The sequence below is a fragment of the Canis lupus genome, chromosome 11 (assembly GCF_048164855.1).
Source record: "Canis lupus baileyi chromosome 11, mCanLup2.hap1, whole genome shotgun sequence".
NCBI lineage: Eukaryota > Metazoa > Chordata > Mammalia > Carnivora > Canidae > Canis > Canis lupus.
Window position 1 is genome coordinate 62,646,726 of NC_132848.1, and position 18,445 is coordinate 62,665,170.

General features: G+C 41.3%; 1 long non-coding RNA gene across 5 annotated transcripts in view; it reads left to right on the forward strand.

The window, feature by feature from the left end:
• Nucleotides 1–10,942, forward strand: part of LOC140600287 (uncharacterized) — a 35,171-nt gene extending 24,229 nt beyond the window's left edge. Inside the window, exons 5-7 of one of the 5 annotated variants that reach the window (XR_012003537.1) lie at nt 8,388–8,461; nt 8,870–9,105; nt 9,449–10,942. This is a non-coding gene — a long non-coding RNA (uncharacterized lncRNA). Of the gene's footprint in view, nt 1–8,387; nt 8,462–8,869 lie in introns of all 5 variants that reach the window. The other 4 variants (XR_012003536.1, XR_012003535.1, XR_012003534.1 and 1 more) reach the window with 4 other exon arrangements.
• Nucleotides 10,943–18,445: the final 7,503 nt, after the last annotated feature.

Sequence of the window (18,445 nt, forward strand, 5' to 3'; positions counted from 1 at the left end):
GTGTTCTTTTTGTTATTGTTGTTGTTGTTGTTGTTTAATCTAAGATTTGAGAAAAATCTCAAAATTGTACACTCTGATCATGGATTAAACATTGCCACCTATAGCTGAGATTAGGTTTTCTATAAATGGTGGGTAAAAGAACACTCGTACCCCGTGCAAAGTGGCAAAAGTGTCCCCCTTCAGCTCCTTATTGCTCAACGTGTGGATGAAATAAAATAGTAAGTGATAAAAATTATGAGACATAATATTTATTGAGGCTCCCACTTTACCCTCATCATCTCATGTAATTCTCTCAGCTTCCTTAGGAGACCAGTGTGACTCTCTGCTTTGTAAATAAGAAACAAAGGTCAGATGCATTAATAACTTGCCCATAGTTCTAAAGGGAGGGGCTGCTATTCAGATCCAGCCCTATCGGACTCTAGAATTCATGCTCTCAAACACTATATTCTCCTGCCTTTCCCAGTGAACTTGCTTGTATCCCTGTTCCCAATGATCGGCATGCACTTGCCCCATCCTTCCTGCAGAATCAAATGAGAACTTCACAATAAATCCCAAACCTTGGCTTTCTCAGCAAAAGCCTTTAGGAAACAGTTTAGCTCTTGGCTGCCCCTTCCTCCCCAGGGCCCTCAAAGGCACAGGATCAGCAGCCAGCCTGTTGCTACAGAAACATCCCAACACTGCATATGTCTTCAGGGGTGGAACAACTGTCCTTTCTTGGGCTCTGGGCTCTGCACTGGAGTCCCTCAAGGGGTTAATCCATGCCATTCCAAAGTTCAGAGAAGGGACAATCAGAACTGAACAGCAGGGATTTTAGAATGTTAATCGCCCGCTCTCCTCCGATTGGCCCAGAACAAATGCAGGGTACAGTAAATTGTCCTTGTCAGCTCAGCTCACATGATGATATGCTTTATTTCTAGACATGCCTTGAATCTGTCCCCTGAATTTATGTTCAGAAAATAAACACTTCCAGACGGCAATAAAGCATTCAGTTGTGGCTGGCGATTGCATAGTCTCAGACCCACCAAAGCTCTTTTCTTGGGAGGTTTTAAAGGTTTGACTAGTCCAGGTTCCAAAATCATATTTCCTCCACTTACCGGCCTGGCAGGCAAGCGTGCTATAACAACCAGAACCCCAATTTCATGCTTATTCCCTGTTTGCTCCCCTATCCCCACTCTCTTTCTCCCCCTGGGCTCTCACCTTTAGCATTTTTTGTGGCAAAAAATTTCATTTAGGGTTCCATTCAGGCAAAACTTTCTTTTTTGCCAAGTCGCCAAATGAGAAGGAAGTTGCTCAACCTGTTTTATCCCTGTCGTAAACCATGATAGATTATGACGAGGAAATATTACCATGCTGCCCAAAATTTAGGCAGTCACTTACCATGTTCATACTTTCTGTCCAGATATGAGTATTAGTTATATTATTATTTTCTCTCTCAGAAAAAGATACTTTAAATCAACTCTCATTTCATTTCTTAATTTTATTCTCAGAAATAAACTGAGGATTTGAGGAATCCACATATGTTTTCTAATACACTTAAAAATAAATCTACCACTATGACACTATTTTAAATTCATCAAAGTCTCCCCTAAAATCATTGTCTGTACTACTAGTATGCCATGCCATACACTCAGAGAGAGACAATTCTAGAACAACACAGTGTTCCCAAGGAAGCTCAAACAACCACAGTATAAATAAATAAGTTGCAATAGTAATAAGGATATCAAAGATTCAGGATAGGACTTTCTTTCATAAAAGCTAAATTAAACAGCTGTTTCATTTTCACCTGAGGTGGCCAATGGGACAAGTTGTATTTAGGTGATTTGCTGATTAGATTGTGTGTGATGGTCTCTGGGTGTTGCTGATAAACATGCAGCCAGCCTGCAGTGTTTGTTTGCACCTTGTAGTTTTTATGGCCACATTCTAATTCTACCTTGCTATCCTTGGATGGTGTCTCCCTGCAACATGAGGCTGCTAAGACTTTGGCAAAACCAAATGGAAGCAGACCAACCTCCGAAGGAGGTGACTGGCAGGACAGTGCCAAAGGGAAGCGAATGGGGTCTCCCGGCAGGCTGCAAGGTGCCAGGGATTGAGCTGGGATTGAGAAGCGTCCTTTAATTTATGGGAAGGGAAAGTCAGTGACTTCTTCCATTTCTAAGTAAAACTCTACAGAAGAATATAAGAGCTACAGTCAGTAATTAAAACAGTATGGTTTGGCAGAGAGGAAACTGCATCCAATGTTAGTTACTCAGCTACCAGCACACAGTTTCACTGAACCATGAGCCCCCCGACCCCCCAGGGCTTCTCCCTTTTATTGCAGTGACACCGCATGCTCACTCTTCTGTAGGAAGGGACTATAGAAAAACCCTTAGAAAGCATTCTTAGAACTTTCTCATATTCTGGACCAGGATACTATGACAACATTCCAATTCACACACGGAACAATTTTAGTGTAAATATTAAGTTGATATTCTACTTAAATCAAAGAAATAGTTGAGACCCATATTCCTACACTGCAATTTTCTCTTCACTGTCCCTCTGTTTTTGGTTAGTATTACTAGTCTAAGACTACTTACCCTACATTTGATCTAACCTTCTCATTTCAGAAAGCTTAACAAGGTTTTGTGTGTTCCCAGTCGGATCCCTTTAGTCATTGTTGTCCATAAGCAACGATCTTCCAATTAAGGTACAAAGACAATGTGGGGTCACAGAAAATGAACTTTAAGTTAGAAACTGGAAGAGGAATGCCATATAAGCTGTAAATTGTGACAACTGTCTGAACAAATTAGAATGGGAGCCATAAGAATTTTCTTCTTTTTTAGTTATTCAGTTAACTAATACTTGCTAAGGATCAACTATCCATCAGGTCCCGGGGATGTGGTGTGCATGAGACAGGTAAAGTCTCTGCCCTCCCCAAGAGCGTGTCCCAGTGGTGGAGAAAGAAAAAAAAATATTTAAAAAAATGGAAAGACATAGAAGAAAAAAAAATGGAAGAGTTATATAAAGTAGGAAACAAAACAAATCCAAATAGTGTCGTTAAAAAGTCCTCATCAAAAAAACCAAAGACATAAAGAAAAAGGAACCAGCCATACAAAGAACATTCTAGACAAAAGCAAATTGGGTGAGATCATGATAAGCAGGAGTGAGATCAGCAGATCTGAGGATGAGGCCAGAGCAGTATGGCTGGAGCAGAAGGAGGACAGAGAGGCACACGAGTGAGACTGGACAGTGGGGAAGACCCCATCTGGTGGGACCTTGGAGGCTTTGGGGATGAGTTTAGATTTTGGTGTTTGTTTGTTCAGTCCATACAGTGACAGTCCAGTCGTTGAAGGATTTTAATCAAGACACAGACTTCTCACAATCTGAAGTTTGCGAAAATTGTAGTAGCTGCCACAGGGAGGGCAGTGGGTGGAAGACACAGGCCAGAGGCTATTGCTTCCTTCCAGACGAGACATGGGGGTGGCCAAGCTAGAGCAATGGCATGAAAGGGACAGAAAATGGACTCAATTTAATGCTGTATGTTAGAGGTGGACTTAATAACTTTGCTGAAGAGTCAGATCAGACATAGCATCTGTGAGGAGAAGGGAGGAATCAAGGCTAATTCCTAGATTCCTAACTTGAGCCTCTGGAAGCAGAGCTGTGTTTCCTGATGTGTGGAAGGTTGAGGGAAAGTGAAGGAGGGAAATGACAGGCTGAATCAAAAGTTTGATTTTAAACTAGTCATCGTTGCATCAACTGCGAACCACCGAAGTTGCAATCTTAGGTAAGAAGTTGGATGTGCTCACAGAGAAAACTCACTCTGCGTGAAAACTAGAGCCAAAGTCTGATTCTAAAGTCCATATTCTTCCCAGTCCGCCAGGAAACCAGTCAAATGAGATCTCACCCTCTGAGAACTCTTAGTGTTTATTTATTTTTGTTTTTTTTCTAAGATTTTATTTATTTCTTCATGAGAGACAGAGAAAGAGAAGCAGAGACATAGGCAGAGGGAGAAGCAGGCTCCCCACGAGGAGCCCGATGTGGGACTTGGTCCCAGGACCCCGGGATCACAACCTGAGCCAAAGGCAGATGCTCAACCACTTAGCCACCCAGGTGCTCCACAACATTGATTCTAACACAAATTTGACAATTAAACATACACTTGCTTACAATTCATCTTTGGGAATCATACTGCTCCAGATATTCTTATACAGCTCTTTATAGGGTCACGAGTTAAATCTCTGCTGACATTTTACTTCCCTTAAAAGAAATAAGACAGGAAGTCTTAAACCTCTTTTTCTGTCCTAGAGTATCTAGTATAGTATAAGTCACATCTAAATGGTGATAAGTTTCAACAGATTGGCAGATTGCATGTAATAGTAAGTTATATCCCATAATGCCTCACCTGTTAACAATTTTTTAAATGTCTTTTCTTCTTTAAAAATAAGAAATAATTGTGAAATAATTCATTTTCACTTTCGCAAAGTGGTGGCCATGAGCTGAGATTCACAAGAGGCTGTAGAGTATCAAGCCAGGAAAATACATAGGTTGTGTCCTCATAATAGCTTTAACTATTTTTATTTTCACTGAACAGTAAGAGTTTAACAGGCTCTTTTGGTATCGTTTAAAAAAAATCATTGAATTCTAGCAGCAAAGGATTGAAAACTGGTTAAAAGAAAAAATGCTAAGAGAAATCACAGGTTATCGGCTAAGAAATTAGTTGATGGCCTCTGAATCATATGTGGCACTGGTGTTCCATAAGTTTATTAACAACCTGAAAGATGGGGTGAATAGCAGGGCAACAAATTTATCAAAACCACATAATTATTCAGATACTAAACATAGATATAGTCAAGAATAAGAGGTGGGAAGAACTTCAGAAAGACCAAAGGCGTTAAGTAATCAAGCTCCACAATGGTGAATGGAATTGAGTGTAGCAAGTTCAAGGTAAGACCCAGTGGAAGAAGCAATTCAAACTACTCATTCACAGTACACTAATGGCTTCTGAATTACCCTCAGCCTCTCAAGAAAGAAATTGAGACGCCACCATCGACAGCTCAAAGAATATGTTGACTTGACATACAGGAGAAGATTAAAAAAATAAGTAGGATATTGGGTTGTAATAAGAAAGAAATCGAGGATAATGTGAAAAAGAATACATCTTTGTTATAGATTAAGACATCTTAATAGTCATTCAGGAAATATGGAATTAAAAGGTCACCTTGAATGTTGCCTTTAGTTAGGAAGGCTTCATCTTTTTAAAAAGATAAGAGAGAAAACATGGAGGAAAAAAATCTAAGGAGAGGAGTCAAACCATCCAAAAAAAAAAAAAAATGATTAGAATTCCATACGGAAAGCTTGAGAGATTTCATGTCTTCAGCAAAAGAAACAAAACAGAAAGTGAGAAAAGATTGTGAATGAGAAAAGGAGAGCCAACGTGGATTTTTAATTGTTTTCTAAGTATATGTGGATGTGCGAGTATGCTGGCATGAAAAGATGTGACATGGTGAATGGAGTTTTACAATGGGTCTTATTTAGACAGGCTGGAAGCTGAGCTGGGGATCAGAACACACACGTAGCCTGACGTGACACTGCCACTCCAGGCCTTGTAAACCACTGCCATGTCTTTGTTACGTATTCCAAAAAAAAAAGGGGGGGGGGCATTTTTTGTTACAGAGTCTTTATAACCACTAAGATCCTAGTGGAATGCTTGACAGGAAATATCTTTGCATCTAGAAATGATGAAAACCTCTATGAAGACATCTGCAACAGAAGAAGAGTGTCATAAGGTTATTTTTATCAATTGGACCACCACTACTCACTATCTGCATCCAGTGAGGCCCAGGTAGTTTGTAACTATTTAACATGACCAGGTGTTCATTCGATGATTTATTCTCGCCCACCCGTATCGATTCCTTGAAGGAAGAAACGTGGTGTGGCAGTTAGAATCCTGGAAGGAAACAGAGTCCATTCTCAAACTGAGTATTTGACCATTAGTTTTTAAAGGGGCTATTTAAAAATTGTGTTAAGGAAACCAAGGAGGATAGCGCATTACCATGTGTCTAGTAACGGCAGTTTCCCTGCCACCCCTTGGCCTGGAGGAGGCGGGGGGAAGAAGCAGGTGTCAGAACCTAGGAGGGGTAGCTGTGTGGTAAGTACCCCGATAGGAGCCTGCGTTGCAGGAGCACAGCCCAGCCACACAGAACCACCCGGCAGAGAGAGGGCTGGAGGCAGAGAGCACCCCAACCTCTCTCTCTCTTCCCAGTGCATCACTTTGGCTCAGAGCAGAAAAGAGCTTGTTGCTGACATCCACAAAGATCAGGCTTCCACGATATACGGCAAGGAGAAGAAAAGTGGAGGGTGGATGTGGGAAGGTAGCAAAGATGACCAGCACGTGTTTGTGTCAATCTTCCCATCTCTTAAGATTAAGAGTATCTGGCACAGATGTCACTGGAGTGAATGACAGTGAATGTATGAACAAAGGATAAAAACTCTCTAAGTTGTCTAATAGTGCCAAGTCCGTATTGGAAATAATGCGGACACAGTTTTTCGTGGTATCCACATAGTCCTCACGCCAGAAGGAAATTAAGAAAGGCGTGATATAGGTTATTTTTAAGGGTGGAGTATAATATATTTGCAGTAGAATTTGAAATAAAAAGTAGCAGTTATCAAGAATCTTTTTAAAAATCTTTTTAAAAGATTTTATTCATTTATTCATGAGAGACACAGAGAGAGAGAGACAGAGACATAGGCAGAGGGAGAAGCAGGCTCCATGCAGGGACTCGATCCCAGGACTCCAGGATCACGACCTGAGGCAAAGGCAGATAGATGGTCAACCACTGAGCCACCCAGGCGTCCCAATTATCAAGAATCTAAACAGATAAACCAAAGAGAAAAAAATGGCTGAAGATCAAAGTCTTTGGACTTAATTCTCTTAAACAGATACTAGATATCCACCGAGCACCCTTCTTATTCCATTTCTTCACGTGAATTAAAGAGACAATAATTTGGAGTCCATTACTGGCTTGCAGTGATCGCCGCCGTGCTGATTGATGGAGTCGATGGTCTATTTTCAATGAAATGTATCTAGGTTGCTTCCTATCTTTAGTGGGCAACGTTTTTTTGAACAGTTTTACTCAACCAAGTTTGAGACCGTTAAGTTTCCTCGTAAAAATGTCCAAAGCTTGAAACAACTGCAGTCATCCCTGGAACTTCTCGCTATCCAGAAAACAAGCAAATTCTTTCCAGTCCTATTTCCATTTTCTTCAGTCCTGAAGTCAGTCCCGATGGCTCAGCACTGAGCTGAGCATTGCCCAACGGTGCTGCCTCTGCGTTCACACCACCCTTCCCACCTCTTTTAGACCTGAGACCTGAGCTCCTTGCAGAGAAACTCCGTCAGGCGCAGGGCACGTTTTCATCGGTGTACAGCTAAGTACCAAGGTAACAACAGGCAATTTGGAATGTGTGTTTTTATAGCAAACAAGCAAACACCTGTGTTATTAGAACATGGGAGCAGTGCTGTTCCATAATGAGCTTGGTATCTTCCTTCTTGGTCCCAGTGGCCAGCGCTCTTGGTGATCTCCAAGGCAAGGGCCTTCAGTCTCCTCTGATTTCCCTTCAGTCTGTTTCTGTTTCCTTTGCGGAGCTCTGTCCATCTCCCACCTCTGCCTTGGGTCTCCTGGTTGGTGTACTTTCCTTATCCCCCTTCATAGATGGCAAAATCCTCCAAGGACAAAGGTGGAGCGCACTCATGCTTGCAGTTCCTTGCAACGCCAACAGTGGCTCTTCCTTCGCTTTTGTAAACTTCAGAACTTGCATAATCATCCCTCCCTCCCTCCCTCCCTGTCTCTCTCCCCCCTCCTCTCTCTGTGTCTCTCTCTTTCCTTCCTTCCTTTCCCGTCGTCTCTTGCTGGAAGTATCAGTAGCTGCCACAACTGCAAACTGAGTCGATTCAGGGCAAACAACAACAACGACAACACACCAACCGGTAAAACGTATTAATGCAAGCTGCTTATCGAGCTTAAATCATTTGTCTGCTCCAAATCGGCTGCTAACTATAAATATTCCCAGGAAACATCTTGCCAAACAAGCTCTGGTTCGGAATCACAAATGAACAAAGTCCATGAAGAATAAGGGGCCTGTGTCGGGGGTTCTCACGGAATAAGTTGAATTTCCAGAAGCCACAGGCACAGGGAATGAGATTTTACATAGAAGAAATCAAATGGCAGGGGGGTTTCTTGTTTGACAAAAGCTCCATAGAGGCAAGAACAGCGACAACAATGATAATGGGCCACAATGAAAACAGTGACCATTTAATGCTCATTTTCTATTCGCCAAACCCAATTCTAAGCACACGTCTCTGGAGCTCATTTGTGCCTCACGACAGCCTCTGACTTCCTTTTGTTTTTTTACAGGCTGTAAATCCAGCACCTATCGCAGCACTCAATACGCAGTTTTGGAAAAGAATGAACTAAATCCATGGTGTCCTGTAAGTGTATCTTTGCTAAGTAAATAGCTTTGCAAAAGGTTTACTTAAATAGTTTGGAATAATTTATCAGCCAGAGATCGGGCGATGCCATTAAACACACGGAGTTTATGATCAGTTCTGCTGCAAATTACATGCACTTTTGGCCAGGCTACTTTGCCTTTTTGAACTCTAAGTTTCTTTCCTATAATATTAGGAAATTAGATTATTTCTAAGATATGTTCTAACTCAATAAATGGTATGGTTATGAACTGGTCAGAGTTAAACTTTTCAAGATGGCTTGAATGAACGTAACCTAGAGGGCCCACAGGGACATATTTTTTCTTCAAAAAATCACTTATTTTGCGTGTATTGAGGTTCCATTATGGTCAATACACCTATGAGTGGAACCGTCTTTATTATATTTTCCAGATCCAAAGGAAGGATTCAGAACTCTAGGAGATCACCTGTGTGGATGTCACAGTGCTAGAATGGAGTCCTCACTTCTTTTCCAGAAACATCCGGCTTGTACCCTCAAGCAGCCCCGGGATCTCCTCTCTCACTGGGTAAGAGCTGAACATGAGCCTTGGAGAAGAAGCCAGCCAGGCCTTGAACGTTCACAACGGCGTTCCAGTCTGCTTCCTGCCTGCCTAAACTTTAAACCATGCGTATCCTTTTTTTAACTCAAAGCACAGGATCTCAATATTTCAAATACTCATCAGACAATTCAACCATGAATGGAGTGTGAGCCATTACTGGTCCAAAGCTGGTTTGAGGCATCTGATGTGTATAAGAAGCGCTCCAAATGGGTCACGAAGAGCCACTCCTTCCAAACCTCTAACCTCTGCCCCTGTGTTAACTGAGACTAGCAGAGAGGTCTGTGTCTGAGCCACCCAACCTCCTCTTCCCTCCCTTCCACTCCTGACTCAAGATTTAATATTGATTCTTCAGGGCTGTAATTAAAAGAAGTAAGGTCCACCGGAACGTGTCTTTTCCCTAATGGAATCGGAGCAGAAACACTATCTGCTCCATTCCTGAGCACACCTTGAAGACAAGCTTGTAGGTGCTGGAGTCGGAGGAAACGTAGAGAGCATCTCGTTATACTTCAAGGAGGTGAAGGAACGTGGCGCAGAGGAACCCTCATTCTGCAAGATGTTATCAATTGGTGTTTGTGGCGAAAACTAGCTGTTCCCAAGACACGGTTCTGTTTCCTCCTGGGCATAGGTGGGTCTCCAGAGCCACAGAGAGGAAGGAGCTAAAAAGGAAGCTGCTTTTCAGCATGCAGCCGCCTGGGCGCTCTGCTTCTAGTCCCCGCTAACTTTATTAAGATATCAGAGTCGGAGCAGGTAGGTGGCTGCAGGGGAAACCGTGAGTGCGCAAAAAGATGGGGGGGGGGGGGAGGCAAGCACTTAATAAAAGATATTTCTTTTCCCTTTTTTAATCTAAGTCTGGCAGGAACACCGTTAAAAGGTGATTGAGGGTTGGTGATTTCTTTCCTTCTTTCTTTTTCTTTTTTTTTTTTTTTAAAGAAAAAGCACTTTTTCCTTCTAAAGAGGAAAGAAAGATGCCCATTTTCCCCAATTCACTTAGTGCACAGTGTTTTCCTCTAGGTATTCACCCAATTAACTGGTCAGACAGCCAGAATTTGATACAGGGAATAAACAATTCTTCAAAGAGAAGCCACTCAGCTCTTTTCTTTGAGGACCTCCCTCCCCCCAAATATGACGCGCCCTCCCACCCCACCCCACCCCCTTTGCTTTTCTTCCCCCTTGTTCCCTATAATCCCAGGTCTGGCCTGGATGTCACAGCTTCAGAACTGAGAACTGTCATCTGCGGTCTGCCACTCTCCCCACCCTGCCAGGAATGACACTTTAGTCCTGTGTTAATTGCCCTACTGCAGCTCGGCTATCAGCCAGGGCCTGTCTCAGATTTACTGATTGCAGACGTGAGTGGAGTGAGTGAGCAAGCATGCCGGGGTCGGGGCTCAGAGGGACCAAGTTCAAGGGCACCGAATGGTACAGACGCATAAACAAGGGAATGGTATGTAAGCAATAAAGACATAAAGGTTAGGATCGGGGCTAGCAGTACAATAAGCAGCTGTGATAACCCAGTTTGTTTATAGATAAAGAATTTACAGTAAAATCCTCAACTTGCAGCCTACATTTGTTAACACTTTAAGAGATGTATAATTTCTTTACATCCTTGCTCGTTCCATCTTCTGTGCACTCTGCAAACATCTGTGGCCATCTCAGGGATTTTTCTCCCCTTTTCTTTCCAATATTAGAAGTGTACAGTCATCACAACAGCTAGAAATAGATGCCGAACCCAAAATCTCAGTGTTTGGAAGCAGCAGCAGCAGCTACAAATTCCAAAAGACAGCGACTTCTACTTGCTACCACTCTGGCGTCCCATTAAAAAAATCTGTATTTTTCAAGCTGCGAAATGTTCTTTTGCACTCCATTTTTCCTAATTTTATTTTAATATACTTAAGTAGAGTAAGTAAAATTTCATTAGAATGCCTATAAATTTGACTCTATGTATGTTGTGCTAACTTTCTTTTTAAAAATAGATTTCAGAGTATTACCAAGCATTTGGTGAAATCACCACGGTGCTTCTTAACTGTCCTAGGAGGCCCCCATCAGAAGTACAATATATTGTACTGTAACTATTGATCCAAATGGCTACATTTCTAAAGCAGAAAATGATTGTGTAGTGAGAGCAGTGCAGAGGTGCAGTAAAATGCCCTCCAGTATATAAAGACATAAAGATTAAAGTCACCCTGTAGATTCCCTTTAACTCCTCCAAATCCACTGTGTAATGTGTTCTTTTAGGATAAATCAGAAACGTGGTACAAATTAACATGACAGGGCTAGTGTTCATAAATACAAATGCTTCACAGCATTGTCCAGACCAGACCAAGATCATTTTGCTTTAAATACATGGAAAGGCTGTTAATTAAAACCCCAGATGTCAAAAAAGGGAACATCTGAATATCTTGAAGGCAAAACAACACCCCCAAAATTTGTCAGACAGAACACGTATTCCGGATAAGGAACTGAGACATCGGTATACGGATGCCCTACAGTGTTAATACCAACAGTTTTCGGGGCTATGGGTAGTCTTCAATTTCTATGAAGTTAGAATGCTTTCCGGAGGACAGGTGCAATCTGATGAATGAGATTTTAAATTGTGCTTCGCTCAAGATGCTTGTTGTTTAGCCAGTTCTTGTCTCTGCCTCCTGCTGTAGTAAGTTGCCACTTAAATAGTTTTTAAACAAACCATATTTAAATAATACCCTGTAGAGTCTGGTTTATAAGGGCTACTACCAAATTAGCATTTAAGTTACTTTCTGATAGGAAAGGGGCTTTCTGGCTTTGATTTGGTTTCATGCTAGAAAGAGCACAAAGGAAGGCCACGTCTCAAAATAGCCTCAGAACACGGATGACTGAGCCAAGACTTTCACTAAACACATTGAAGTTTAGGGGAATTATTTATTATCACTTTAATTAATAAACCAGCTTGTTTTCACCAATGTTCCCTCGTGTGTTGAAATGCCAGTTTGTGTCAAAAGGAATCCATACATTGATTGCACATACAAAGATCTGACTGAGGAATTTTAATGACTCGGCAGTGCGCTGAAGGTACCAGCCTTAGCCTTAAAAGTAGCAAGCAGAATTGCCATTTATGTTTCAAAAGATTCTAGGGCCCTGTGGAGGTCTGTGATCTGCAGAGGAAAATGTTACAGGGAGCCAGGGGTACACTGGTGCTCTCCCGCCCGCGCCCCATCCTCCCCTGCTGCGTTCCTTCACCTCTGAGCGGATGCCCAGGGTGAAGCAGGCTGGGACAGAGGCCTGCTAGGACCCGACTGGCTGCACAGAGGGGTGGCAGGCCAATGCTCTGGGGGACGGAGCTTACCAGGCCACAGGACAATCGCCAGTGCCTACAGCTGGCCCTGAAACTATCCTGGCACTTAGAAGAAATGAAGAGCTCTAGAGGGAGAGAGAGAGAGAGAGAGAGAGAGAGAGAGAGAGAGAGAGAAAGGAGAGCTAGAGAGATGAAGGGAGGGAAGCAGAGAGAGAAGAAAAATGGGAGAGAGGAAGACAGACAGGATGTCCTTTCTTCTGCCTCAAGGTGGTTGCACATGAACAAGGTGTCCTGCTTTGACACGGAGTATGCTACCTCATTATATGATTATTTAGGAATTCATTAGGCTCTCTGATCAACAAAAACAAACAATTAAAGGCATGTCTACAAATTACGCATTTGAGTAATGCATGAATCCTCTGAAAGGCTCTTTGGGGGCACCAAAAATGTGCATTTAATAGCACACTGGTATTCCTCCTTCGTTCTTTTCTCGCACCAACCAGAGCCATTTGTGAAGACTTGGGAGCTGGGATGTAATCATATAGCTGAGAACTGTACAGCTGGGGTTTGGAAAGAAAGGTTCTCTGACCCGGTGCGTAGTGCATTGCTCGGAAGTCTGTGTTCTCTTAGGAGTTAATAAATGACCAAAATCTGGACTAATCCCCTGCCAGGGTTCATTTTCATTATAGGTCCCTGCTATTTTTCCAGTGCCTTTTGCTCTGCCCTTCTTGCTACATATGGAAAACCTATATCAAGATGGTTGTCATGGCAATGAAAAGATTTGCATGTGTCTTATCTATCTATTTAAATACCTTCTTATGGTTTATAACTACTATAATATATCCCTCCAGCTCTGCTCATCACTAATTTAGAGCTAGCCTCGTGCATCTGAGGTCATCAATACCATCCGAAGCATGTTGTCTAGACAACTCTGAAGCCACTGACCATGGGGGTAATTGCTTTATGCAAATAAAAAAAAAAGAATAGTATACTGGTGATACGTGCCGTGGCCAGTCTTGAAATCTGAATGGAGAACTGTGCTCAGGTCCCCTCTGAGGGCATTTGCTTCAGGATGGGCACAATGTGAGAAAATTTTTCCTTTCCTTCTCATGCCCACTCCTTCCTTCTTTGTCTCTTTCCTTGCCAAACTCTGCTAATTTCACAAGTTGAATCATCATTTCAAGCACACTCTCTATAAACTCAGTGGAGGTAGCTGATCTTGAAGCAAAATTCAAATACAGTGAGATTTTGATTTATTTGTCCAGGATTCTCAAGGTTCTCTTCTTTCAGGCCTCCCACATTCTATGTTCCACTTCTTTTTCCTTCACGCAATTTCTTTTCATTTGGCAGACTCAGAAAATATGATCTTTAGTGGGAAAAGCAAAGTGCCACAAAATAATAATCTTCTGAAGGGGCAAAAAATAAACAAAACAGGCACCGTACCCCAGTGCCACCCTATAAACAGCATAGTGCGTTAGAAGTAAGACCGAACTCATTCACGTTTGATCTTGTCACTTCAAGAACGCGGCTCTTTTAGGCCTCTTTTGATAAAGCTCATTTTTAAGAACTGCTCAGTAACACTCTCCTATAAACTGCGGTTCAGAGCTTGCAGGAATTAAGAAAACAAAAACAAAAAAACCCCAAAAAACAACTTCTCAAGAAAGTCTAGCAGTTTGGTAATGCAATGATTTTTTCTATTTGCTTTTGAATTCTGTGCCACACTCACAAGCCAAGAATTCTTAAAGATAATTTATATCATTATTTGTAGGCTTAGGTAATGCTAACCTGCTCTTGAAGTAGCACATTAAGGACCATTTTCCCTTGACAATACAGTGAGACGACTGTGTTTACATATTGGACTACAATCGCTGTTTGACTAATCTGTAAAGGGTAGATTTTTCTATTGCATTTCAATGGCTCATCTACTTCAAACTGTTGCGAACTTTCTAAAGATGTGTTTTCATTTATAATAGCAGATCTAGCAGTGTGGTAATCTGGAATTGAAGTTTCAGTGACAGATTCATTCAACTAGCACTTTGCATGAGGCATTACTGAAAACATTATTTTTTTTTATAAAAAAAATATATAAAAGTGACAAAACCTTCCAAAGATAATTTCTGCAATTTAGTAAACTAAGGATTTCAAGTCAGGCTTCAGTTTCCGGGTGTTTTTCATAATGGATTTCACAGCAGATGACCTGACAGGCAATCTCATGATCTGAGCGGTGCTTTGCGGCACACATGCACGCTGCCGCCAGAAGCGCGGGGAGTCACCCTCCCTTCCACAGGACAGGCCTGCAAGCCAAGCACTGCAAATGTCCAGAGGTCCACGCTGACCCCTTCACCTCCCGCCTGGGAAACATTCCTACTCTGAGCTGTTCATTCTTGATGACAAACAGAGCAGGGCCAAGGCGCTTGTTTCCAAAGGCCGAGGGGAAAGGCGGTGAATGGAGCGTGTCTGGTGCAGCAAGGGCTGTGGATCAAATTGCACACCCTGTGTCCTAGCAGAAGACGGTGGAAGGGAGAAGGAAGAGGACGAAGGAAGAAAGAGGAATACAGTAGTGGCAGATGGAGCACCTCCACCGTTTGTGGCCTCTTCAACCACCTTTTTCTTTGCTTTGCCTTTTCTCTGCCAGCTTTACTGGCCCACTCACGTCTACCCCACCCCATCCTCAGTATATTCATATGCAAGCATGTGCACCCTGCACATGCTGAGAGTTTATTAAAGAAACGCTAATTTCTGGAGACGTCGCCGAATATGGCTATTGCTACATGACATCACTGCAATAAATGTGAATATCCAGTTCCTCCTCCAAAGGTGATTACTTCTTTGTTTATAATCCCTTACACTCTGGCACATAGCCCACTGTATTACAATCTTGAGGTTTTATTCTTTATGATTTTAGTTATTTATCTGAGAGAGAGATCAAGAGAGAGAGAGAGGGAATGAGCGGTGGGGAGGGGCAGAGGGAGATCGAGAGGGAGAAGCAGGCTCCTCGCTGAACAGGAAGCCTAATGCCGATGCCAGCGCTCGACCCCAGGACCTGGAGATCATGACCTGAGCTGAAGGCAGATGCTTAACCACCTGAGCCACCCAGGCACCCCCTGAGGTTTTATTCTTATAGCTCCCAATACCCAGCAGCACCTGGTATCTCATACAAGTTGGACACTGTCATTTTCCCTAAACCAGGACCTGCTCATGTTAACCTACTGTTGAATGAACAAGCCCATTTCTGTGCAATGGGTGGACACAGGTCATTTCTACCCCTGCAAAGTGAAACAGAGAATTGATTAAGCCAAAAAATATAGTTTTACCTAAAAGTATATGGCGGTATCTTGTATCAGTAATCTTCTCCCCCCACAAAGTTTCCACTTCACTGTGCAATCTTTAACCAAAAGGTAATATTTTTTTGCAATCAAATAGAACCAGCCAATATGTTGTTTATCAGCTTCACTATAATGGCCTAGAATGTCAGAAAAAAAAAAAAAAGTACCAGTGAAGGATTCAGGAGCACAGGATTGTCGCTCTGGCCTTGGTGCTTACTAATATCACTCTGATCTATAACTTTTTATCAAATAGAAACAGCTGCTTTGCAGTTGGGCAAGTCACTTAAACTCTCTTGACCTCAGTTTCCTCATTTGTATATGGAAGTGCTTTGAAAATGGGACAGAACCATATTAAATGCATGGTAATATCATCAAAACAGTTTATCTCCATCTCTACCCTTTTGGACCACTCAAGAATAAGGGTGCAAAATACAAATGAATAAAAAGAAAAATATGATTGATTTTATGACTTTTACTTATTAGTCACAACAATTAGAAGGAGATATATTTCCATTAATAGTAACTATCTGAGAAACAGACAAATAAATATGTTAATATGCCACGACAAAACTAAACAACACAACAACAAAAAAATAAGACTAGGAAACATCAAGTTAAAAACCGGAGTAAATTAATACTTTTTAAAGACATCATTTCAACTTGAGAGAGAGAGCCACAACTCAATTTTATTTTTCATAAAATTTTTAGAAAATAGTAATGCAGCTTATTTTGGTTTACATTGTAAGTCTTCTTTTGAAAGAAAATGCAGACCACTGGCAGTATTTTCCACCCTGTCATTTTATACGACTTGGAAATTTTAAGTCATTTGGAACACTTTCCTACCTGAATTAGGTCCTAGCCCAAAAGTTTTGTTTTATAACTTTCTACTTATCCAATTGATAAACATTTCTCTGATAGTTGTTCCCAAAGTAATGTTTCGGTTTGCATTATTAAGTTGTTTTCAAAGATCTCTGAGAAAGGAATAGGAAACAAATAAAGAAAAATATTGGCTATTTTAACGTGTCTTTAAATTTAACACAAAATTCATTTGAAACAAAACTATCAAAAGCTGTTTACTCTCATGAAAAGTGTTTTGGAGAATTTAGAAAATTAGCTAGGTACAGTTAATAGGGCTTGAGCCATATTCTAATCCCCTTACCATGGATATCTCAGACAAAAAGTTAAATTGAATTAAATTGCCTGAATAATAGGCCTAATTTGGTATTTCAAAACTAGCCAGAGAAGGAATTGGGATCCTTAGAATCTCCAAGTCCTAATTTCAGTGGCAAGGTCAATGATAAGCACCATTCTCTTCTTACAAAAGAGTTTATGATTTGATTCAAAATATGTTAAAATATAGATGGGCAAGGTTATAACACTGGATAATACCCAGAGTTGATGAGGGTGTAGAACAAAATAATCTAATTTACTGATAGGAAAACCATCAATAGACTCAATGTATTTGGAAAAGTTTCGCATTATCTGGAAAAGTTGAACATGCATCTATCCTTCGATCTTCAAATTTCACTCTTAAACAAACCCTTAGGCACCAAAAGAGACATGCTAGACTGTTTATAGTAGTAGGATTCCTAATAGTCAAAAATGGTAGGAAAAATAACTGTCCAGGAACTATAAAGTGAATGCATTTATTGCCATTTATTTATATAATGAAATACTCAATAATGGTGAAAATGAATGAAAGCATCAGCATATATGAGTCTTTAAAAACTAATGTTAGAGGAAAGATACAAGTTATCATGAATAGTAATTATTTGATTCCATATGTATAAAGTTCAAAAATAAACAAAATATTACTTAGGATATAAACAAATGTGGTGAAACTATAAAGAAAAGCAAGAAAGCAGTTACACAAAATTTAAGTAGCAGCTATCTCTCAGTAAGGAAGGCAGTCAGTCACTGATAAAAAATAATTGATATGAGTGAAGTAGATGAATATCTCAAAAAGACCAAAATTCATATGTTGAAGCCCTAACCCCCAGCACCTTAGAATATAACTGTACTTGGGGACATCTGGGTGTCTCAGTCAGTTAAGCATCTGCCTTCGGCTCAGGTCATGGTCCCAGGATCTGGGAGCAAGCCTCGCATTGGGCTCCCTTCTCAGCAGGAAGCCTGCTTCTCCCTCTGCCCCTCACCCTGCTCATGCATGCGCTCTTTCTTTCTCTCTCTCTCAAACAAATAAATACACTCTTTAAAAAAGAAAAAGAATGTACTATATTTGAGACAGGGCCTTTAAGGAAGTGATTAAGTTCAAATGAGGCTGTAAGGGCCCTAATTCAGTCTAACCAGTGTCCTTATGAGAAGAGGGGATTGGGAGGCACACAGACACCAGAGATACCTGTGTGCATAGGAAAGCTCATGGGAGGACACAGTGAAAAGATAACCATCTGCAAACCAAGGGGAGTAGCCTAAAGAGAAATCAAACCTGCTGACAACTTGGTGTTGGACTTCTAGCTCGCAGAACTGTGACAAAATAAATTTCTGTGGCTTGGGTCACTCAGTCTATGGTATGTTATACGGCAGCTTCAGCAAACTAATATCAGGATAGGAATAAAAGTGAGAAAATCATAAAGAAGAGGAAGAAAACATTTGTACAAAACTCAAGTATCAGTTAATTCTTTCTGGGGAAGGAAGTCATTGGTAAAAATGTGATTGATAAGAACAGAACATATGAAAAATCTCTAAAAGATCATGCAGCATAAGAAAAGAAGGACAAAGTCACAATTCTGGAATAAGAACAGGGTGGGGTGGGGCAGAGTGGAGAAGAAAGACATCAAAAGATAGGAAAGCCAGAAGTTAA